Source organism: Polypterus senegalus, chromosome 4 (genome assembly GCF_016835505.1).
Source record: "Polypterus senegalus isolate Bchr_013 chromosome 4, ASM1683550v1, whole genome shotgun sequence".
NCBI lineage: Eukaryota > Metazoa > Chordata > Cladistia > Polypteriformes > Polypteridae > Polypterus > Polypterus senegalus.
The window spans coordinates 124367237-124393253 of record NC_053157.1 but is presented as its reverse complement, the minus strand read 5'-3'; the positions used below and the strand labels follow the sequence as shown (position 1 = coordinate 124393253).

Genomic DNA, 26017 nt, shown 5'->3' with positions numbered 1-26017 from the left:
GGTGTCTGCTCAGCTTGTTGTTGTCTGTATTAGGATACAATTAAGGGAAGCTACAAAAAAGTCAAATCAATAGGCAAACAACAAAAGAGAGTTAAGCAATTAAAGCTACAGCAAAAATAGAAATATTTGAAAATGTTTTGTGAATCTAAAAATCACATTGCTGTACTTTTTTTGACTTTTTAAGAAAAAAGTAAATAGGCAGCTATGAGATCAAGATAAAATGACTCGCTGATTGTGAAATTTGTTGGAACAAAAAACCTGCAGCCAGAGCGAGTCTCCTATGACTAAGTTTAAGAAACACTGCCCTACCATACAGTTAGCTGCCAGCAAAACAACTAGATTTCTTATCAAAGAAGATCATTGACAAATGAAAAGCAAATTCAATACTGCATACCTGTTGCAAAATTACAGTAAATCAAAAACTGCACTGGAAGCAGTCTGCATGTATTTAGCACAGATGACCAAATTTGAATCAAAACATGAAGGACCTCTCTGGAAATTTATGATCCCAGGAAATGTGCACAGAACTGGCTCTCTCCTTAACCAACCAGAAAACAGCACTGCAAAGCCTGATCGGTGTATAGTGGGAGACAATCAATGTGTTTGTTTGTAACTACAACAGTGTAAATCAGTGAGATGAGAGGTCACCGATAAAATTTCTTACCAAAAAAAGCTTGTTTTGGTTTTGTTCAATTGTGAAAGTCCCTAAAGTCTTACTATTTAACACACTACTTGGTAGTTTATTCCACGTGTCTATCTTACTTTGTGTAAACAAAAACTTAGTAATGTTTGTGCAAAATTTACCCTTAACATGTTTTCGACTATGTCCACATTTTCTTGATCAACTCATTTTAAAATAACAGTCTCGGTCCACTGTACTAACTCCCTTCAAAATTTTAAACATTTCAATCACGTCTCCTCTTAATCTTCTTTTGCTTAAACTGTAAAGGCTCAGCTCTTTTAATCTTTCCTCATAATTCAAACCATGTAGCCCTGGAATCAGCCTAGTCACTCTTCTCTGGACCTTTTCTAGGGCGGCTATGTCCTTTTTGTAGCTTGGACAGCAAAACTGCATGCAGTACACCAGATGAAGCCTCATCAGTGCATTATAAAGCTTGAGCATAACTTCCTTGGACTTGTACTCCACATACCACAGTGCTATATAACCTAACATTCTGTTTGTCTTCTTAATGGCTTCTGAACACTGTCTGGAAGTTGATACCTTGGAGTCCACTAAGACTTCTAAATGCTTATCATAAGGTATACTCTTGATTTTCTGACCGCCCATTGTGTATTCAAACCTAACATTTTTACTTCCTATGTGTAATACTTCACATATACTGACATTAAATTTCACCTGCCACAAATCTGCCCAAGCCTGTATGCTATCCAAAGTTCATCTGTAACGATATAGCAAATTATCTGCTATCTGCGATTCCACCTATCTTGGTATCGTCTGCAAACTTAAGCAGCTTGTTACTTAAAATACTATTTAAATCATTTATACATATTAAAAATAGCAGCGATCCTAGCACTGACCCCTGTGGAACACCACTCTTAGCATCGGCCAATTCTGATGAGGTCCCTTGCACCATCACCCTCTGCTTCCTGTGTCTGAGCCAATTCTGCACCCATCTAAAAACATCATCCTGAACTCCCACTTCTTTTAGTTTGATGCCCAGCCTCTCATGTGGCACCTTATCAACTGCTTTCTGAAAGATACATAACATCACATGCTCCACTTTGATCATATCCTTTTGTTGCCTCCTCATAGAATTCCATGATGTTAGTAAAACATGACCTTCTGCACCCATGCTGACTGTTAGAATAACTCCTGTCCTGGACAGGTATTGCTGAATCTTATCCTTAATTCCTTCCATTAATTTTCCTGTGATGCATGTTAAGCTTACTGGCCTATAGTTGCTTGGATCTGCCCCGTCACCCTTTTTATGGGATGATATTTGCCATTTTCCACTTAAATCAACTTCATTTGTCTTAGTAAACATATACTCATTCTAAATTTGAAAAAAAGTTGAGAAAGTAGTGTGTTTACCATTGTGTTACACCACAGTTCCTATTAAGAATGTTCAATAATTGTTTAGAAACTGAAGACACTAATGATTGTAATGATGAAACTAGAACTTTTGCTTACAATGTATAGGACTTCAACTGCTCTACAGCCCTCGATCTCATTTAGCACATTTTGCACTTCATAACGTGCCACACAATTCAATGGGAGACAGGTCTAGACTGCAGAAAGGTCACTCTAGCACCCACAATATTCAATTACAGGTATAGGATTTGTTTTTTTTCCAAAATACGTAAGAATTTCACCAAAAAGACATCATCAGATGACAGCATATCTTGCCTCAAAACATGTATGTAGCCTTTAGTAATAATGGCTTCTTTACAATAAGTGCAAGTTTTCCAAGCAATAGAACTAGGACAGAAATTGGCTTTTGAATTTTTCGTGGGTAACAATCAGGATGATCCCTTTCCTCTTTGTCATAGATAACATGACGTCAATTTCTTCCAAAGACAAGTTGAGTGTTGGACTGAACAGGTCGCAGCATATGTTTCTACTTAATGCCAGTCCATCTCTGATAAACCCTAGCCTAAAGAAGTTGTTTCTGGATGTGACTAATAAATGGCTTCCACCTTGTTTGGTATAGTTTTATCTGTGTTTATTGAAAATGGTTTTCCAAAGTATTCCTGAACCCATGAGGTTATTCATTACAGAAGAATCTTTTTTTTTTTTAATGCAATGGCATCTCAGGGCTAAATTTGCTTCCTTTCAATATTGGTTTTTACACAGAACAGATTTCCCCAGATTTACTAAATTTTGTACGGACTTTATTAGTTGTAGGTAGTGAGAACTCAATTCTTTGCAAACATACTCTGAAATACTGTATGTTGTTTTAAAACTCTTTACTCAACCCATACATGCTTGTAAATGACAGGGCTTTTCATGAACGCTCTTTTTATACCCAATCATGATAGAATCACCTGTTATCTAATAACCTATTTACTTATATAAGAAAGTTCCAAACATGCGGTTTTGACGCATTGCACAGGCAAATAGGTGCCTGTCTCAACTTTATGGAATGTGAATATATTTTAAGTGAGGTAAAATATTATTTACCTTCTTTTTGTAATGTTTTCAGCTAAAATTGGGTTAAACATAATTAAGAAATTAGTGCCTTCTGTTTTTTGCATTCTGTGCCAACATTGTTTTAGAAATGGAGTTGTGCAAGTACAAAGATTGATGATCTAAAAGTCACTTTGCTCAGACTGTCTTTATGTAGATCAATTGACTAACATTTGTGCACAGCAAGTAGAAAGTGGGCCACACTTTGAGAGACACTGATACAAGTTTCTGACTGGTTTGATAAAGGCCATGTCACATTAGACTATGTTTCAGCAATTTTAAGTAGTACCCTTCAATCACATACTCTTAAGAGAGTTGGGAGTGCTCTGGCAAAGCCAGTGGCCTAATGTAGCATACCTAAAAACTAATACCAATTAGTCTGTGACTTGGTCTGATAAAATCAAACAGGTTTGATTTTGCCGTTAGTCGTAACCTGTGTGCATGAAAGCCAATAAATGCTCATCTGTGCAATGAATTAGGTATAGGCAATATGGCAATATTAGTGTAATGATATTTCCAAACTTGACATACAAATTCATTTTTGTTTTAAGACTATGATCAGCAAATGTTATTTGTGCATTTATTTTTTCAGATTTGGTCGACGTGAATGCACCAACAATGAACTATCAATCAGGAGCTAAGATGTCCGATTAAATTGCAAAGAAGAAAAGTAGTACATTTTTTTTTGGTTTTAAGACAGGACAATGGGTAGTTGGCAAATTTAAACAAGCAGTGTATTCCACAAGTGGCACATGGCAAGGAACTTGGCTTAAGGACTGTACGCAGTACTTGATAAATGGAAAACTGAAGAAAAAATAGCCTGCATTTAAACAGATAATGCAACAACTTTAACTGTAAAACAGCAGCGCTGGCTTTGGCTTAATTGTTTTGGCCATAATCAACATCATTTTGTGAAGCTCTCCGAATGTTGCAAACATTAAATACAATACAATATAAACTATGCCTTTATCCTGTGTCACAAAATCAGGTGTTTTTTCAAATAACTGACAAAATCTTCAGATCATTCAGTTTGAACTTGGCCTGCCAAAAGGATTCATTCATTATAGTAAGCTAACAGTAAATAATACATTGCAATGAAGAATGAAGTAAGAACATCAGGAGGTGGAATGGATTTGAAAGGGTAATGGGTAGTATATCAGTGCACTGTAGTTTAGTTTTGGAGGAGTAATGATAACAAGCTCATGTTAAGATAGAAAAGATAGGATGTCCTGGAATAAACATCAGCCAAAAGGCATATTATAGCTGTTGACTTGCGGGCACCTGCTCTCAGGTGGCAAGATATTGTGCTCATTGCTGTGTTGACAGATATCCTATCAGGAGAAGACTAACAGTCTTTTCATTAGTACTTAATAGGCTTGTGTTGATAGGCAATGTTAATAGCAATCAATGATTAATAGATTTTAACCAATATGTTAAACACATTATAAATATATTATGCTCTTGTATCCCGATTATATAAAGGATAGGCTGTAAACTAGAGCTGCAGCAATCGATTATTTACGTAATCAAGTATTCTACCAGTTATAACATTAATTAATCATAGGATAATAAATACTTTTGCTTTAAAGAGTAATAATAAATATACAAAACAGAAAATAGGACAACTCTCTTAAAATTAACAGCTAATTAATTACTTTTTTAGAAAACATTTTATTGTTTAAATTGCATGCAATTAAATTCTCGCTCTAAACTAAACCTATTTAACTGCCATATTATGTTCTGGATTTAAAAGAAAACAAAAACAAATAAATACAAAAACAATATAATCAATCACAAAGTACTTAAAACGGTATGCATAAAGACTAAATCTATGGCATAAAACAATAACAATAATAAAAATACATAAAAATTTGCATTTAAGTTGTGCAACGTAACTTTCAGAACATAACTACAGCTCAGGCATAATGCAAGCCTTTACTGTGATCTTGGAAGGCTTTCTGACAGGATCATATCTTCTAGATGAGGCAGATCTGGTGTGTGTTTGTGTGCATAAGCCTTTAAAGGAGCATGTGGTGGTTGCAATAAAGAAACGTAAGCATGTCAACATGCTCAGACCTGAGGCTTGCTCTGCACTTTGATGCAATGTTTTGTACTCCAGAAAAGAAAAAGAAAAAAAAACTCTGATGACGTGGATGTTGCCGGCATACACAAAATGGACTTTGCCATGGTTGGACAGGGTGCTGCATTTGTTTTCTATTGTGTTCTCCATTTTGCAATCCACACCACCAAATCATGCCTTTACATCATATATCCCCAGCTTAAGCACGTTATGAGATACTAATAATCATCCATGCAAAACATGCTGAGCTCGCTGAGGTGTAGGTAGATAGATTAAACGAAGCTTCAATGCAAAGAATTGGCTTCAAGATTTTTTAGTAATCAAACTACTCAAGTTTCTCCTGGAATAGTTTCAGCCTTACTGAACAGCCTTAAACACATTGCAGTTATTGACAGCACAAAAATTATACAGGTATGTATCTTTAGCAGAAAGCTACATATTTGAATATATTTTGACTTGCACAGAGCAAATTAGCAACTTCACAATGTCTTCTGCTATGGGATTTAACATGGTAGGTGCACAGTTATGAAGGTCAACGGATGAAGCTATTTGTGACACATTATGATAAGAAGACAATAGAGACAGAGAATGTACTATTACAATTGTGATGACGTCTACCCAAAGTCGCAGGTTCACTGCTGTCAGTCTGGATGCATGAACAGAATCAAGACTGGTGAGAAAAACTGCCCAGTCTACACAAGTGTCATTTCATATTTTTATGTATTTGCAAAAGACTGCAGACTTTAAAGCTACTGTGAAGACATGAGATTTTGAAAATATATACTCTTCAAAAAGCATCTTGCAGCCAGTGTCATTGTATACTATTTGCTATATTACTGGCTTTTAACAGATTATCCAGTCTTTTTAAAATAAACAAATCATCAGAAAGCCACAACATTTGGGAAGTGTGTTGTGATTCTCAATCACCTCTACATCATACTCCCAACAAGGGAAACAACTGAGTGCCGTGGTGCCATCTATGGGAGTCACTACCACAAAAAGAATTTCACATGGATTGTTAAAATCTAAAGGCATGCCTCCAATTTAATACAGTTCCAGGCTTATGTTCTGTGCAGGTGTGCCATTTTGAAGAAATTAAAGGCTGACGTATGAGGCTTAGCAAGAAAAATATATATTAGAGAAAGCAAATATAATTTATTCACATAAGTAAAACAGCTCTGGTACTATTGTGTCACCACAATGCATGTCAAATAACAGTGAGGATGCCCTGTGGTCAAATTAAAAACTACAGGAATATAATAAAAGTAGTCTTGGCATTTTGTTATAATGTTGATTCGGCCCTCTTTCCCCACTCCCACCCAATAATTCTGTATACCAGTGTTATAAAGGGGAAAATAATTGGCCTAAGAATTTAATATATCATTCAATTCTACAATGCATTTAATGTAGTGATGAAGAATAGGCAACATGGGTGTTTTGAACCTCACAAACAGGAGTTTTGTTTTCTGATGTCCCATGAACTATACACCACAGAGAGACAGAAATTGGGAGCATGCACTGATTACAGCACATTGCCACACCCACCACACAGCAAACCAGCCGGATCGAGATCCGAGTACAGTTGTGCAATACATACCACAACAGAATTTAAAACTGGGCAGAAACTGCGACAAAACTTACTGTAGCTGTCAGCACCATCTCCATCTGGCAGCACACTATAGGTTATCAGAATAAAGGGGTGAGCATGAATGTGCTAGAAGGTGAACATGTAGTCAATAAATGTGACATGGGCACCAATTTTCAGGCATTTAAACTGGCATGCTCCAGCGACAAGATCACCATGACTAGAAGTACTGTAACTTGCCTTCAGCTCAAAGAAATGTTTTAGCTGAAATTAGCCAGTCTGTTAGTTACCTAGATTAACACAATCACAAACCATCAACAGAGAGATCAACCATCATATCACTTAAAATATGCAGACACATGAGGTCTGATAAATTGATGCCAGAAAACCTTTTTTTGGTTTTACAGTGCCTGGGTTTTTCATTATTTGCACTTGCTAAAGATTTCACAACAGCTGGGCATACAATAAAGTAGTCCTTTTTAATGTATACCAGCATCTATGTATCTGTCAATGCAAACCAGAATTTAACTGACCCAAGTCTTTACTTTTCTAGAAAGGTAATTATTTATTTCATGGTCACAATGCCCATTTCTGCAATTTCCAAGGCCCTAAACGCATACAAAAACAATGTTCCAAGGATGGATGAATGTTCACACACTCTGCTGTATTTTTTTTTTTTTTTACTAAGTTTGCATTTTAGGCACATCAGTACCAATGAGTAGTATTCTAAAGATGTTGCAATTCTGACTAATAAATAAACAGTGCAAAGGAAAGCCACTCCAAGCACTGTTTTCCAATTGAAGGTCTATGATGAAACATTCTGAGCTCTAATATCATTCACGTTGTATCCTATTTTTATGACAACAAATATGACAAATTAAAGTTGTTTGTCTGCGCTGTCTGACACCTCAGTAACTAAACTCATTCTATTCCAACTGGGGAAAAAAACAAATTGTCCTTATTTGAAAATGATTATTTCAGTACATCTGATCGCAAACATTAAAATCCTTCTGAAATATGCCCAAATGAAATAAATATATTTATGTAAAACTTTTGGTATAACCTCAAAACAAGACTATATAGGAATTTAGATTAGCCTGACTGCACTGGTAGTACCAAAAAGTGACTCATTACAGCCCAGAACAGACAGAGAGATAATCGCAGATGTAATTTTTCCTTTGCAAAAATGATAAAGTATCTTAAATGTCTTTCTCTCTCATGTACGTTTCACAGTTTATATTTAAGAACCCAATGTTAAGCAATATAACTTTATATTAATAATACACAGTTATATAAGTCTACTTCACTTTTATTTGACATGTATTTTCAAACCATTTTGATGATTGTGACTCTTAGTTTATTTATCTTGACATTTGTCTACTTTTTCTCTTAAGGCATGGTGTTCACTAAGATATTTACTTACAAAATGGTCATCAATTTTTCTGTAACTAATTGCTTTTTAATGTACGCTGCAAAGTATTCATGATGAAAATAATTTAGGGATGCTCCTACGGATCGGCCACTACAAAAGACTCGATCGGTGATCAGTAAATTGTCCGATCACAAAAAATGATCTTTGCAGCCCCTACTTTCCTAAGTTTTGCAGTAATTTATGTGCAGTGCTTCTTTACACAAGGTAATATGGTAGCTAAGCCATGTCTGGCTGTGCTCGGTCAGCAGACTCTACACTGTGTTATTAGGCAAGTGAGTATTTTGACCATATCATCATTTTTAATGCATATATTCCAACTCCAAGCTGTATTAACTTGAATGCTTATTGGATTTAAGCACGTCAGGTGATGTGTATTTGTGTAATGAGGGAGGGTGTGGCCTAAGGAGATCAACACCCTATATCAAGGTGTGCAGAATTATTAGGCAGCTAGTTTTCCTCAGGCAAAATGGGCCAAAAAAGAGATTTAACTGACTCTGAAAAGTCAAAAATTGTAAAAAGTCTTTCAGAGGGATGCAGCACTTTTGGAATTGCTAAGATATTGGTGTGTGATCACAGAACCATCAAACATTTTGTTGCAAATAGTCAACAGGGTCGCAAGAAACGTGTTGAGAACAAAAGACGCAAATTAGCTGCCAAAGATTTGAGAAGAATCAAACGTGAAGCTACCAGGAACCCATTATCCTCCAGTACTTTCATATTCCAGAGCTGCAACCTACCTGGAGTGCCCAGAAGTACAAGGTGTTCAGTGCTCAAAGACATGGCCAAGGTAAGGAGGGCTGAAACCCAACCACCACTGAACAAGAAACATAAGTTGAAACGTCAAAACTGGGCCAAGAAATATCTGAAGACAGATTTTTTTCAAAGGTTTTAAGGACCGATGAGATGAGAGTGACTCTTGATGGACCAGACGGATGGACCTGTGGATCAGTAATGGGCACAGAGCTCCACTGTGGTGGGGTACTGGTATGAGCTGGTATTTTTAAAGATGAGCTAGTTGGACCTTTTGCATTGAAGATGAACTCAAAATCAACTCCCAAACCTACTGCCAGTTTTTCAAGACACTTTCTTCAAACAGTGATACAGGAAAATGACCATGATTTTATGCAGGCCAATGCTCCATCACTTGCATTGAAGTTCTCCACTGCGTGGCCAGCCAGTAAAGGCCTTAAAGATGAAGGAATAATGACATGGCCCCCCTTCCTCATCTGACCTAAACCCTATCGAGAACTTGTGGGCACTTCTTAAACGCTAGATTTACGGGGGAGAAAAACAGTACACCTCTCTGAAGAGTGTCTGGGAGGCTGTAGTCACTGCTCCACAAAAGCTGATCGTCAACAGATCAAGAAACTGACAGACTCCATGAATGGAAAGGCTTATGACTGTTATTGGAAAGAAGGGTGGCTATATTGGTCATTGATTGATTGATTTATTTTTTTTGAAATGTCAGAGATGTTTATTTGTAAATTTTGAGGTGTTTGTTTATTATTCTCACTATAACAGATGAAAATAAACAAGTGAGATGGGAAAATTTTCATTTTTCCTTTAGTTGCATAATAAATCTGCACACTAATAGTTGCCTAATAATTGTGCACATATGTATTCCCCTGATGATGTTCACACTCACATTTCCGTTGTGAAACATTCAGGTTTCAGGTTTATTAACATTTTGGATTGACTGATAGCACTGTGTTTGTTCCATATTAAAATTAATCCTCAAAAATACAACTTGCCTAATAATTCTGCACTCCCTGTAATTGTCTAATTAGTTAACTAGTAAACCATTTAAATAAGATAAGTGAAATAAAAAGTGAAATACCTATTTGCTAAAAAAAATTGCTTTGGAGAGCAAATACATTTTCACAGCAGTGTGTACACAATTCAACTGACAGTTATAACATTTACAAAAAATAAACTTAAAAAGCAATGGTATAAAGCAAATACAGTATTTTACAACTGGACCTTATCACAAAATTTACTAGTATGTTTAAAATAGACAAAATCCATTTACATTATTTTTTTGTAAAGAGTACAAAATTATGCTCAAATGTGGAAAAAAATTATTTTAAGTTTCACTGAAATAAAAATGAAGAAAAAAAAGGCCTGGGTAAAAATCTGTATATCGTTATTTTTTGTTTAAATGATGATACTGATTCTCAAACTCTCAAGATTGTTCTTCTGAATTTCTATCCTGCTTATCTTATATTTTTGGTGTCTGAGTTTTTTTTTTTTTTAAATGGAAAAAGCACTTTATGCCTTCATACAGAATGAGAATGGTCCGGCTGCAGGTAGAAATACATAACATGGCATGTCTTCACCCAAATGAATTCTGTGCTTTTGGCAATTAAATCAGATGTGTGGACTTCTGACAGATTCAAATTGTGCATTGGTAAAGAACAAATGAATAAAAGCAAAGCCATAAGCAAGCTGTGCAGCTTAGTAGTATTTCTGCAACCCAACAAATTTGATAATTTATCTTGACATCACCAATAAACTAGGCATGTAACAGTTCCAAAACTGAAACTGAAATCTCGATTCAAACATCCAAGGTCTCAGAACCACAATACACCTCATCCAAACCGCTGCCACTGCTTTAGCTGCAGCCTGTTAAGCTGTCATTATGTCACAAAATTCACAATTAACACTATAACACATGCAAATAACAAATAACAAGCCAAGTGGTACATTTTGTAAATAGTCAATTCTCAATTTCAAAGGGATTACATTCATAGGAAATGATGCAAAAACTTGACATTGCGAATGTTAATACATTGAACCTGTAGGAAATAGGGGTTGAGGCTACAGTGACAAAAGAAACTCTAATCATTTGCTAGAGATTGCTCAAAATACACTTTTCTTCATGGAATCCTTTATAACAAAACACTGTTATTGATAACGCAGTAACCGTGAAATAACCCATAAAATGCTGTAAACATTCACAAAAACACATTTTTTTCACTAGTCATTCTCTAGAATTGTATGATCTTTTACAGGAACATTAAAAAAAATCTTTAGTTGCTGCTGTCCAAAGACCCCAAGACTGGTGAGATCTCAACATCAACTGGAATGGCGTTGGAGATCAAGAAGGACACACTGGTTTTTAAATAACCTGTTGGCAATGCATGCTTTTTGCATTGATTGATCCTTAAAAGATTCAGTATATAGGAGCAACACACTTGCAAGTTGATGTTTAATGTCTAGCCAACCTCGTTACCAATAACACCAGACTTATGGCTGACGTTCATTTCATGTGGATCTAAATTTTTTGTTAAACCGGCACAAAGTTTATCCAACTCTTTTGTTTTCTCATTAACTTCAACTTAAAGGCCAAAGGATTTGTGCTATGCTTTTGCAGCAAAGGAAACGTGATTTGTTTAAAGCAATATCCATGAAAATATACAGCAAATGCACGGGGAGCTCTTTCCTTTATAACAGTAGGGTATACAAGACATGTATTGTATCCAAATCAGTACCCTTTGTCAGAAATGTCAATCAAACCCAGAATTCTGTGATGTTTCAAAAGCAGGGCTTGTCCAGAAATCAATTGTGCTAGTCTCTTTTATATAAAAAAATTACCGCTCCCAAACATTTTTCTCTACTGTGCATAGCTACAATGACAGTGAATATGTGAGGCAGCCAATGTAAAAATGAAGTTACAAAAAAAAAAAAAAAAAATGTGTGAATACTTAACAGGGAGCAATTAAGTGCATGATGATATGTCACAAAACCAAAATAAGAATAAAAACAAATTCATACTGCATCTGACCTACTGAAAAAAGATTCAGGGCAGATCTAAGATGAACTTTAATAATAATAATTACATTTATATAGCACTTTTCTAACCTACTCAAAACTCTTTACACAGACAGTGGGAAACACCTTTAATCAACACCAATGTGTAGCATCCACCATTGTTGTGTCAGTATGCTCACCATGCATTAGCTATCAGGTAGTAAATGGGTGAGTGAGTTGACCATAAAGGGAGAAGTGATGATTAGGGGCCAGAATAACCAGGCCATAATGGGCAGTTTAGCCAGGCCATCAGGAAACAGTCTATTCTTTCCAAAAAACGCCCAGATACTTGGCTTCAGGTGGATTAACTATTTTGAAGTGCAAGTGGTATGACTTCTTTTGTAGCTTGCTTGGAAGCACATGGAAATTCTCTCCTAAGTCTGATAAGTTCTGCTTTAATTCATACTACAGATAAGAATATTAGTAAATCTCCATTAAGATAAATTAGCATATTTTAGTGATATTCAAAAAAAAGTGATGAAGATAATGCAGGTACCGATAAAAAATATTAAACTACTCACAAATATAACCATTGTGAGAATGTGGAAAACTGTATCCGTCTCTAAGCACAAACCCATGAGAGAAACTCTAAATTGTAGCCAGCTTAAACAGGATATGCTATAGTCAATGTTGTTAATATATGCATTGGTACAGTGATGATCAACCCACAATTGTTTATGTACAGCCCGCAGACGATGTTTGTGCAACCCACATCATTTGGCTCAATCGAAACATTTTTGTATGCAATATAAGTATGAATATATGAAATAGTTTTTGAAAAGACCATGTTTCTAGCACAGCTAATGTGATAAAAAGTCAGTACAAGTATCGGCAACAGATATCAGCAAATGTACTACATGCTCTTGGACCTGACTTTTTTAATCGGAATATCCATGTGAATCTAGACTACTAAAAGGCAAACCACTGACTGACTGACTGACTGACTGACTGACTGACTGACTGACTGACTGACTGACTGACTGACTGACTGACTGACTGACTGACTGACTGACTGACTGACTGACTGACTGATAATTCTCCAACTTCCCGTGTAGGTAGAAGGCTGAAATTTGGCAGGGTCATTCCTTACAGCTTACTTACAAAAGTTAAGCAGGTTTCATTTCGAAATTCTACGCGTAACGGTCATAACTGAATCCTACTTACGTACATATACACGGCCATAGCCTGCAGCTCAGTCGCCGTGTGAAACGGAGTTGCATCCCCCATCACCACGCCTCCCACGTAATTGGCTGCCTGCCTATATTGCATCCCCCATACCCACGCCTCCCAAGTAATTGAGTGCCTGCCCATATAAGGCCGTCTGTCAGCAGCGATCCAATAGACACGCTGCAACTAAATATTCGCAGGCAAATCAAAAAGTTAATACCAGGAATGCCTGTTAAACATCTTAGATTCACGAGCAGCGATTTGGGTGGTGAGATGTCTATCGAGGTGATCACTGTAATATTTATATGTCATTGAAAAGTATTATTATCAGGCATGGTTTATGCCCCTATGTCATCAGGAAGGCACCAGAAAAAAGGGACCTCAAGGTTACCATTATGGAAGTTAATTTAGAGCATGGATGCCGTGAATGTAAGAGCTGTAATAAATAAAGTTCCCCTGCATACTTTAAAAGAAAGTCTCGCCATCATTTCATTTTTCACAATTTGTGAAAACAAGACATGGTGTCAGAATAGAGGACAGTCATGGATTTTGTTGGAGTTCCCTCGCCACGAATTGACTGGGATTCTCTTAACCTGCCGGGAGAATGGAAAAGTTCTGACAGCACGTGGAGCTGATGTTTTCTGGCCAGCTAAAAGGCAAAGACGAGAGTGAGAAATGCAGCTACCTGCTCCTGTGGACTGGGGAAAATGGAAGAGACATTTTAAACACATGGAAGCCAAGGTACTGAAAACTTACTATGACCGTTTTGAGGCGTTTGTCATTCCTAAGACGAATACGATATTCGCAAGATACAAGTTTAATGAAAAGACACAGGGTATAAACAAGACTTTTGATCACTTTGTAACGGAGTTAAAATTGCTGGTGAAGGGCTGTGCTCATGCAAACAAAGATGAGATGGTCAGGGATAGAATAGTGTTTGGCACAAACTCAGCGAAAGTGTGACAGAAACTTTTAAGTGCCGGGTCTGAGCTAACATTAAATAAAGCCATGGACATCGCAAGATCGCATGAGATAGCGCAAGCACAGCTGAGAACCTTCGATGCATGTAGTCCGAGCGGCTCACGTGAACTGACTGTGAACGCAGTACGCAGACAACAAGCAAGAGCTCCAAATAGCACTGAACAAAAAACATTACACTATTGAGAAGGTAGCAAAAGAATATGAAGCAAGTGACGCATACAAGCATATTCATAAGTGCAGCTACTGCAGAAACAAAGCACATGGTGGAAAAAGTCAATGTCCAGCTAAAGGAAGACAGTGTAAAAAATGTAATAAATTGAACCACTTCGCTAAAGTTTGCAGGACTGGGAAAGGTGTGTGATGTCTCAGATAAAGAGGAAGACAAGCTGTTTATTGATGCAGTAAGAAAGGAACAACCCTCTGAAGCTGAACAAGCCTTTGTAGACATATCAATAGGAAAGCAAGATGTAAAGCTTAAGTTTAAATTAAGTTAGACACGCTGCCACTAAATATTCACAGGCAAATCCACAACTTAATACCGGGAATGTCTGTTAAAAATGTTAAGATTCATGAGTACCGATTTGGGTAGTGAACACTTCGATGAATGAAACCTGTTATCTTTACAAAGGTTGACAAACACGGAATGCCTCCAAATATGAACCTGATTGAAAGAAATAATAATCAAATCCTTGATGACAGCAACACTCATAACATGTCACAAAACAATTACATTGACAATCATGTTACGTTATTTTTAAAATGTTTCCTTTTCTTTTTCATAACTTCTTTAACACACTACTCCGCTGTGAAGCACGGGTATTTTGCTAGTGCTCTATTACAGTAACTGCTAAAGAGAAAATAACTCTACCCAAATTGTTTGAGTCACGTTATCAATATATAACAGTAGACACATCTTAATCACATGAACATAACTTTGAAAATCATTATTTCTATTTTAACATACGCAAACATGAGAATTTTTGAATGACTGAATTCAGTTTAAAAAAAAATACAAAAATACAAATTTATTACATGCCATAACATTTTTCTTAATTTTTTATAATTTCTTTTTTCAATGTATTAACAACAAGAGCAGTCATTTGTTTAATAATGAGCTCAGAAATTCAGAAGCACAATGCTGTGGATGAAAATAGTTTAATAAAAAATGTACTTTCAATTATTTTATTTTTTTTTACTTGTGTAAAGGACAATGCTATTTGTCTGGTATACCTGAAAGAAACATAAATAATATCAAGGGGCATTATGAAACTAAGCCTTCTTCAAAAATTATTGATCTACAAGGACAGCTGCGCAAAAACAACATAGATCAACTAAAAAAAAGTCTGGACAACAGCAAAATATACATAAAGCTGCTTTAACCTCAGACTGGGTAGATTGTGCAGGCTACATGTTCCGCTAAAGTTTGCTAAAAAGAATCAAATCATTCTCCGATTTTGAAATAATAAAAAAAATGCATAGATGCTGTAGCAGACATTTTCCAGACAAAAAAAAAATGTATAACCGTGAAAAATCAGTGTATCACAATTTACAATCACAAGATGAATTGATTAACTTTAAAAAACATCAAAGACAGTTTGAAGGAATGAACTTCTAAGTTAGAATGGATTTATCTGGCTTTGAATGAAAGTTGTGATATTCACAATACAGCACAACTTGTCATCTTCTTAATTCTTCCTTTAATGAAGAATTAGCATCATTTGTCCCATTTAAACAAACTATCGATAAATCAAGAGAGAGAGAGAGAGAGAGAAACAGAGAACTGCAAATGGTTCACTGTCAATTAAACATTCCAATGGAAACATTTGTGGGAATATCAAAAGACTGAGAACTATACATGTCTTCTTTGAATATTGGACAGGATGAACAGGATGCAAAATAATTATTTCTTACTGAATTCTGCATCAGGAAAAATCTGTGTGCAAAAAGTTTGAAAATGTAGTTTCACAAATCATTGTATTTGTCAATTTAATTAGATTCCGGGCTTAATCGTTGTCAATTTAAGGAGTTTTTAAAAAGAATATGGAAATCAAATACAGCAATGTTAATTTTAAAACTGAGGTTTACTGGTTAAGTTGTGGCACAATGTTAAAGCTTATATACGATTTAAAGAATAAAATTCAGCTGAGATAAAAAAAAAAAAATCTTTTTCAGGATTTCATGACAAGGACTGAATGAGGAATTTTCCATTCTTTATTGACATTACTCAGAATCTGAATTTAAGTGTTCAAGAACCTAACAAACTTAAGTGCATGTTTGATAAAAATAAAAGCCTTTGAAAATATGCTGAAAGTTTGGAATTGTCAGCTTGAATCCAAAAGTATGGCAAATGTTACAATTTTGGAAAAAGAAAATCAATGTGATAAGAAAAATATGCAAAAGAAATACAGATGCTTTAACCATAACTTTTGCATTTTAAAATATAGAGGAGTACAAAACTCTTTCTATATTTTCTCCTCGGCCTTAAATTTAGACATGAAAAAAAATACAAGAAGAATTTCAAATGCAAATAATTGATCTACAATGCAACACCAAATTAAGAAATACATTTCTTGATTTTTATAAAAGTTATTTGCCATTTGAAAATTTCCCATTGTTGTGTAATAAAAATGATAAAAACTGACCTTCAAAAACCACCTTGATGACAAGCAAAAGGAAAAATTGTATACTAGTCACAGTTTCTTCAATGACTGCAAATTTCAAAAAACTTGTTATTGACAGTGGCAAATATTTAATTGAAAATGTGCTGACATTTTTTCATCTGTACATTAATTTTTTTAAAATAAGTATGTGTGTATATATTAAAACTTTTTTATATATATATATAAACAAAAACTAATGTAATTTTTTTGATTTATTTATTTGCTAAACATATTTAAAATTACATTAAAAATATCAATATGCAAACTTTTAAAAATTATAATTTTATATTCCCCGTTAATCATGACTTTTATAAAGATAAAATGTATTGTTACCTATGCTGAAAGTGTCTGCACTTCAACAGTTTTTAAATTAATAAATTAGTGTTTTTTAGGGTTACAGGTGTTGCAGCACATTACTGAAAAAAAAAGGTTGCTCATCATTGCATTAGTATATATGAGATTAATTTATACATAATATTTGCAGCAAAATAAATATAGTACAAACCAGCATTGAAGATATATCTAAGCAACAATGCCTTCTTCAGAGTTTAGTAGCCAGTTTTAACTTCTCCTCCTCGAGCCACCACCTTATCGTGGTGGAGGGGTTTGTGCGTCCCAATGATCCTAGGAGCTCTGTTGTTAGGGGCTTTATGCCCCTGGTAGGGTCACCCAAGGCAAACTGGTCCTAGGTGAGGGACGAGACAAAGCGCGGCTCAAAAAACCTACCATGAAGAATAAAAACTTTGGCCAGCATTTTCACTCGCCCGGACGCAGATCACCGGGGCGCCCCTCTGGAGCCAGGCCTGGAGGTGGAGCTCAATGGCAAGTGCCTGGACCACCCAAGCTCGGCCAGACACAGCCCAAAGAGGCAACATGGGTCCCCCTTCCCAAGGGCTCACCACCTGTAGGAGGGGCCACGGAAGTTGGGTGCAGTGTGAGTTGGGTGGTGGCCAAAGGCAGGGACATTAGTGGTCCAATCCTCGGCTACAAAAGCTGGCTCTTGGAACGGGGAATGTCACCTCTCTGAAGGGAAAGGAGCCTGAGCTAGTTCGCAAGGTCGAGAGGTTCAGGCTAGATATAGTCGATCTCAGCCTCGACGCACAGCGTGGACTCTGGAACCAATCTCCTTTAGAGGGGCTGGACTTTCTACCACTCTGGAGTCGCCCCCGGTGAGAGGCGCCGAGCGGGTGTGGGCATACTTATTGCCCCCCAACTCTGAGCCTGTTCATTGGGTTTCACCCCAGTACACGAAAGGGTAGCCTCCCTTCGCCTTCGGGTGGGGGGGGGTGATGGGTCCTAATTGTTGTTTACGCGTATGTGCCGAACAGCAGTCTGGAGTACCCGCCCTTTTTGGAGTCCCTGGAGGGGGTGCTAGAGGGCACACCTTCTGGGGGCTCTTTTGTTCTGCTGGGAGACTTCAATGCTCACGTGGGCAATGACAGCGAGACCTAGAAGGGCGTTATTGGGAGGAATGGCCCCTCCAATCTGAACCCGAGCGGTGTTTTGTTATTGGACTTCTGTGCTCGTCACAGATTGTCCATAACGAACACCATGTTCAAGCACAGGATTGTCCATATGTGCACCTGGCACCAGGACACCCCAGGCCCCAGTTCGATGATCGATTTCGTGGTCGTGTCATCAAACTTGCGGCAACATGTCTTGGACTCTCATGTGAAGAGAGAGACGGAGCTGTCAAATGATCACCACCTGCTGGTGAGTTGGCTTTGATGGTGGGGGAGGATGCCGGTCAAGCCTGGTAGGCCCAAACGTACTGCGAGGGTCTGCTGGGAACGTCTGGCAGAGTCCCCTGTCAGAAGTAGCTTCAACTCCCAATCCGGCAGAACTTTGACCACATCCCGTGGGAGGTGGAGGACATTGTATCTGAATGGGCCATGTTCCATGCCTCTATTGCTGTGGCGGCTGACCGGAGCTGTGGCCATAAAGTGGTCAGTGCCTGTCGTGGCGGCAATCCCCGAACCCGTTGGTGGACATCGGCGGTGAGGGATGCCGTCAAGCTGAAGAAGGAGTCCTACAGGACCTTTTTGTCCTGTGGGACTCCGGAGGCAGCTAATAGGTACTGGCAGGCCAAGTGGAATGCGGCTTCGGTGGTTGCCGAGGCAAAACCTCGGGCATGAGAGGAATTTGGGAAGGCCATGGAAAACAACTTCCAGACAGCTTTGAGGACATTCTGGTCCACCATCCGGCATCTCAGGAGGGGAAAGTGGTGCAGTGTCAATACTGTGTACAGTGAGGATGGTGTGCTGCTGACCTTGACTCGGGACGTTGTGGGTCAGTGGGGGCAGTACTTCAAAGACCTCTTCAATCCCACTAACATGCCTTCCAATGAGGAAGCAGAGCCTGGGGACTCGGATGTGGGCTCTCCCATCTCTGGGACTAAGGTCACCGAGGTGGCCAAAAAACTCCTTGGTGGCAGGGCCCTGGGAAGGATGATACACGCCCGGAGTTCCTCCACACTCTGGATGTTGTAGGACTGTCTTGATTGACATGCCTCTGCAACATCGCATGGACATCAGGGACAGTGCCTCTGGATTGGAAGACTGGGATGGTGGTTCCCCTCTTTAAGAAAGTGGACTGGAGGGTGTGTTCCAACTACAGAGGCATCACACTCCTCAGCCTCCCTGGAAAAGACTATTCAGGGGTCCTGGAGAGGAGGGTCCATCAGATAGTCGAACCTCGGATTCAGGAGGAACAGTGTGGTTTTTGTTCTAGTCGTGGAACAGTGGACCGGCTATACACCCTTAGCAGGGTCCTGGAGGGTGCATGGATGTTTATCCAACCAGTCTACATGTGTTTTGTGGACGAAGAAAAGGCATTCAACCGTGTCCCTCGGGGAATCCTGTGGGGGGTGCGCCGAGAATATGGGATACCGGACCCCCTGATAAAGGCTGTAAGGTCCCTGTACAAACAGTGTCAGAGCTTGGTCAGCATTGCTGGCGGTAAGTCGAACCTGTTTCTGGTGAGAGCTGAACTCTTTGTCACCGATTCTAGACGCAGCCAGGGCATTGAGGGGGTCCTGTTTGGTGGGCTCAGGATTGGGTCACTGCTTTTTGCCGATGATGTTGTCTTGTTTGCTTCATCAGGCCGTGATCTTCAGGTCCCTCTGGATCGTTTCGCAGCCGAGTGTGAAGTGGCTGGGATGGGAATCAGCACCTCCAAATCCGAAACCATGGTCCTCAGCTGGAAAAGGGTGGAGTGCCCTCTCAGATTGGGAGCGAGATCCTGCCCCAAGTAGAGGAGTTCAAGTATCTTGGGGTCTTGTTCACGAGTGAGGGAAGAATGGAGCAGGAGATCGATAGGCGGATTGGTGTGGCATCCACAGTGATGCGGGCTCTGCATCGGTCTGTCGTGGTAAAAAAGGAGCTGAGCCATAAGGCAAGGCTCTCAATTTACTGGTCGATCTATGTTCCTACCCTCACCTATGGTCATGAGCTGTGGGTAGTGACCAAAAGAACGAGATTGTGAATACATGAGGCTGAAATGAGTTTCCTCTGCAGGGTGTCTGGGCTTTTCCTTAAAGACAGGGTGAGAAGCTCAGTCCTCCGGGAGGAGCTCAGAGTACAGCCACTGCATTGAGATAAGTCAATGAGATGGCTCGGGCATCTGATCAGGATGCCTCCCTGCTGAGGTGTTCCGGGCACATATAACCGGGAGGAGGCCCCGGGGAAGACCCAGGACATGCTGGAGGGACTATGTCTCTTGGCTGGCCTGGGAATGCCTCGGGATTCCCCCAGAAGAGCTAGTAGAACTGGCCGGGGAGAGGGAAGTCTGGGCATCTCTGCTCAAGCTGCTACCCACGCGACCTGATCTTGGATAAGCGGAAGTGGATGGATGGATGATCTTCTAAAATTTCATAATCTAGGGCAGCAAAGCTTTTCTTCCTTACAAAAATGTAAATGAAATGATCTTGATAGCCTGAATGATCTACCCTTGTTGGAGAAATTTATGATCTAATGTTCTGGTGGGAACAGCGCTAGCTTTCCTGTGACCCTACCCTAAATAAGCTGGTTATGAAAACGGATGGGTGAATTATTGGATATACAAGTCTAATTAAGTTGGACTATTCTACAAACATGGCCCTAATAAACAAAAACTCATCCAATTATTTTTGAATAATGCAGTAACAAAAGCGACATAATTTTCATTTTATTTGTATAAACATATACTGAAAAAAGACTGAGTTACCAAACTGAGACTCTAAAGTGCTCTGAAAGTGCTGGTTTTATATAAAACCCATAATGTAAATAGCAAATACTTCTTAGATGGTCATGCTTTGAGGGCAAATTAGCTGCCATGTTAAAGAGACTTTTTTTTTTTTTTTGCACATAACATTCATAAATCTTCTGAATTCAGATCTGGCACAAATCTTGCTAATCAATCAGGGACCACTCCCACAAAACACAGTATATAAATTATGCTTGGGCCAATAGACAATATCACTGGCAATCAAAAATTGATTACAGTCATTGAATCACATGATCAAACAACTCATAAATACTCTGTTTACACTAGGCACTTACAAATAGGTAGTAAAAGCATTGAACATGCATAGTCTTTATGCAAGAAAATAGTAAATGTGTCTTCAATAGAAAGATAAAAATCTGGTTACATTTTCCCTTGCAAAATGCAAATTATCAATCTAACAACTTCGTGGGTGAGCAAGAATTTTATACACTTTATACATTTTTACAGATAATGAAGGCCCGCAGAAGGCAGCATCTTATTGCCTTTGTGTGGCATACATTTAAGAGAAGACAACAATTGAAAAGTGTTCAATAATGCTTCAGTGTCAAAACAACAAGTGTGTTGTGGCAAGTCTGTATGCAGGAAGAGAGTCAGCCTCTATATAACACATATGCTGGAAAATATCACACTTGGAGGGTAGCCACCAAGATACTCTGAAGAGATGACCATGTATGGATCATCTGAAGACTACAATTGGTTGTTCTGTTTCTGCATGCATCACCTAACACTTGTCTATTCAGGTATACCTGCATTTGCTATTATTTAACAAAATGTACTGTATATGTTATCAAATGTTGGACAATATTCATAAATACCTAATCACAGTGCACTGGAGCACTACAGAGTTCTATAATAACAGAGATGTGGAAATATCTTTGCAGATGTCCTCTGACACTTGGATGTAATGCAGCATGGAAGAATCTCGCATCATCTTTCAAGGTGCCCTTTACTGAAACCATTACCAATGCTTTGTTTCACAAAAACAATGGATATATGTATACATAATCCTTTTTTTCCTCTGTGCAGCTGTAAAGTTTTAATCGATCAGTTGTAAATATTAAATGACTGATTCATTACTATGCTACACTTCAGTGCAAATCAGGATATACTGTATGTTATTAAGAGTGTAAAAATACATAATATCATTGTATAATATACAATACAAGGCTCTTGGTTTGAAACTAGTGGAGAATCGAACCATACATCGTACCATGGAGAAAATATTAAGTACTGCTTACAGAATCAAGTGCTGTTTGAATTACATGGTGTGTTAAAAATGTAAACAAGCAACCCCTTCTTCCTCTAAAAAATCTTTTCTTTGCCTTTCACTACAGTAACACATACAGGGAATAACTAACATACTTAATGGAAGACAGCAATGTGTTTGGGAGCATTTTAGCTTCCCTGCAAAGTTAAAAACGACACTGACCATCAAGTGGTGGATTGTCAAATTACAGCATGCCAAATAAGAGTAGCATAAACGAGCTCTAATCACACAAATATAATAATTTGTGCAGAAATCATCCTTCTCTTTATTAGTGGAACTAGAAGAAAGCAAAGCAACACAGCAAATTATTTCTAGTACTAAAGAAATCACTGCAGCAGTTGACATGTTTATAGTAATAGATATAATGCCACGTTCAACAAATGAGAAGGCTGGATTCATGAATAGGCTACATGATTAAGGCACACTGCATCATTCAGTCTCTCCCCCATTATAGTATGACTGTAATCCCCATCTTTTACAAAAAAACAAAAAAAAAAACCAAAAGATCAAGTTGAAAATGAAATGGCAAATGTGCACAATGTCACTCCAACTACAAAATATTTGCTATCGAGGACTACAAAGATAGCTATAACCACACACTACTTTAAAGCAGAATGGGAAACAAAAATTCCAACTATTTAGACATGCTCCTTACAAATCATACCAATGAAACTTGGCAAAACAACAAAATGAGCCAGTGAGAGTTTGGAAACTAGACAAAACACAAATATGACTATTCTCTAACTACTGACAACAGCAAAAATATTGTGAAATGCAATAGTGATTTCTGATCTGGAGCTACAAATATGATGTTTTCCACATTTTATCAACCTAGCATCTCAGAAAGCAAAAAATATTACATGAGCAAGAGGTACTATATCAGTGTAATATTGTTATTTACCTTATTAAATCATTTTAACATTGACTTCTTTCACTGGACATTTTTTATGTTTGTTTTCATATTTACAGTGATCCCTCGCCATATCGGGCTTCGACTTTCGCGGCTTCACTCCATCGCGGATTTTAAATGTAAGCATATCTAAATATATATCACAGATTTTTCACTGGTTCACGGATTTCTGGACAATGGGTCTTTTAATTTAAAGTACATGCTTCCTCAGTTTGTTTGCCCAGTTGATTTCATACAAGGGACGCCACTGGCGGATGGCTTAGAAGCTACCCAATCAGAGCATGTATTACATATTAACTAAAACTCCTCAATGATATACGATGTGCTTCCCGAGCGGATTGTTTGCTTTTCTCTGTCTTTCTCTGACATTCTCTGCGCCTAATATGGACGCTCCTCTAAGAAATGCCGCTTTATCGCGGTGGCCCTAAAGCACGTATTGATTTCTTGATTGTTTGCTTTAATCTTGCGCTCTCTCTCTCTCTCTGACGTTCTCTGCTCCTGATGGAGGGGGTGTGAGCAGAGGGGTGGTTTGGACAGAGGCTGTTTGCCTAGAAGATACGGACGCAACTCTAAAAAATGCTGAAAGACTACCTTCACATTGCTCCCTTCTTTGCGGCTGCTTTATCGCGGTGCTCATACTTAAATGCCCAACAGCACGTATTGATTTTTTGATTGTTTGTTTTTCTGTCACGCTCTCTCTATCTCTCTGACATTCTCTGCTCCTGACGGCACTCCATTGAAGAGAAGATATGTTTGCATTCTTTTAATTGTGAGAAAGAACTGTCATCTCTGTCTTGTCATGGAGCACAGTTTAAACGTTTGACTAAAGGGTGTTATTTCATGTCTAGAGGGCTCTAATAATGTTAACAGTGTGGGAGAGTTTATAAGGGCTTAAAATATATAAAAATAACCATACAAACATATGGTTTCTATTTAGCGGATTTTCACCTATCGCGGGGGGTTCTGGAACACAAACCCCGCGATCGAGGAGGGATTACTGTATATACATTTTACACATTTTAATATGTATTTATATTTATGCAGACTATATACATTCATCTAATTTCTAATAGTGTGAAAGAGCTCTTAGAACAGTAAGACAGAAAGTAGCCCTGGACTGATCTCCACTGATTACACACATTTAACCCACAGGACTGTAAATTTTAAATTGAAGATGCATTGAACGTGTAACAGATCTCTAAACTGAATCTGTTACAAGAGTAGTACTTATAGTGAAAGTCTTAAATAAGCAAGAGGACCTTCTTTGGGCTCAGCTATCTAAGGCTGCTGTTGTTGTTCAGTTTTCAAGTGAGGGGAAAGAGTATGCATCCTGCTCTGGACTGCAGGCAACTTGAAACTAAGGCACTGACCTTATGAGACAATCTCTAAGACACAGAAGTAGTGCAGGAAACGTGCTTTCCTTACTGCCTGTGTGGAGAAGAAACCCTGAGCTTCTTGGTTTCCTCTGAATCTATAAGAACATGATTAGTACAGTTGGGCCAATAATGGAATTTGAAAATATTTACAACTTAAAGTCTACAATACCAATAATCGATACTAATAAAAGGCAAAGCCCTCACTGACTGACTGACTCACTCATCACTAATTCTCCAACTTCCCGTGTAGGTAGAAGGCTGAAATTTGGCAGGCTCATTCCTTACAGCTTACTTACAAAAGTTAGGCAGGTTTCATTTCGAACTTCTAAGCGTAACAGTCATAACTGGAACCTACTTATGTACATATACAGTCATGTGAAAACATTAGGACACCCTTTGAAAGCATGTGGTTTTTGTAACATTTTTAATAAATGGTTATTTCATCTCCGTTTCAACAATACAGAGAGATTAAAGTAATCCAACTAAACAAAGAAAACTGAAGAAAAGTCTTTTCAAGATCTTCTGTAAATGTCATTCTACAAAAATGCCTATTCTAACTGAGGAAAAGATAGGACACCCTCACATGTATTCCCTCTTAAATTGGCTCAGATCTCACACAGGTATATCACACCAGGTGCACATAATTAGTAGATCGTTACTCTGCATGTTGAATGAGGCTTGCCCTATTTAAACCTCAGACATTTAGTTTGGTGTGCTCCTGACTGTTGAAGTGAGAGTGAGCACCATGGTGAGAACAAAAGAGCTGTCAGAGGACTTCAGAAAAGATTGTAGCAGCCTATGAGTCTGGGAAGGGATTTAAAAGATCTCAAAAGATTTTGAAATCAGCCATTCCACTGTCCGGAAGATAGTCTACAAGTGGAGGGCTTTCAAAACAACTGCCAACATGCCCAGGACTGGTCGCCCCAGCAAGTTCACCCCAAGAGCAGACCGCAAGATGCTAAAAGAGGTCTCCAAAACCCTAAAGTGTCATCTCGAGAACTACAGCAGGCTCTGGCTACTGTTGATGTAGAAGTACATGCCTCTACAATCAGAAAGAGACTGTACAAGTTTAACTTGCATGGGAGGTGTGCAAGGAGGAAACCTTTGCTTTCCAAGAGAAACATCGAGGCCAGACTGACATTTGCCAGAGATAAAGTTGACAAAGACCAGGACTTCTGGAATAATGTTCTTTGGACAGATGAGTCCAAAATTGAATTATTTGGACACAACAGCAGAGGACATGTTTGGCGTAAACCAAACACAGCATTCCAAGAAAAGAACCTCATACCAACTGTGAAGCATGGAGGTGGAAGTGTCATGGTTTGGGGCTGCTTTGCT

General features: G+C 38.2%; 1 protein-coding gene across 3 annotated transcripts in view; it reads right to left on the bottom strand.

The window, feature by feature from the left end:
- Nucleotides 1–26017, bottom strand: part of rbpjb (recombination signal binding protein for immunoglobulin kappa J region b) — a 138441-nt gene that overhangs the window by 97282 nt on the left and 15142 nt on the right. The window lies entirely within an intron of this gene.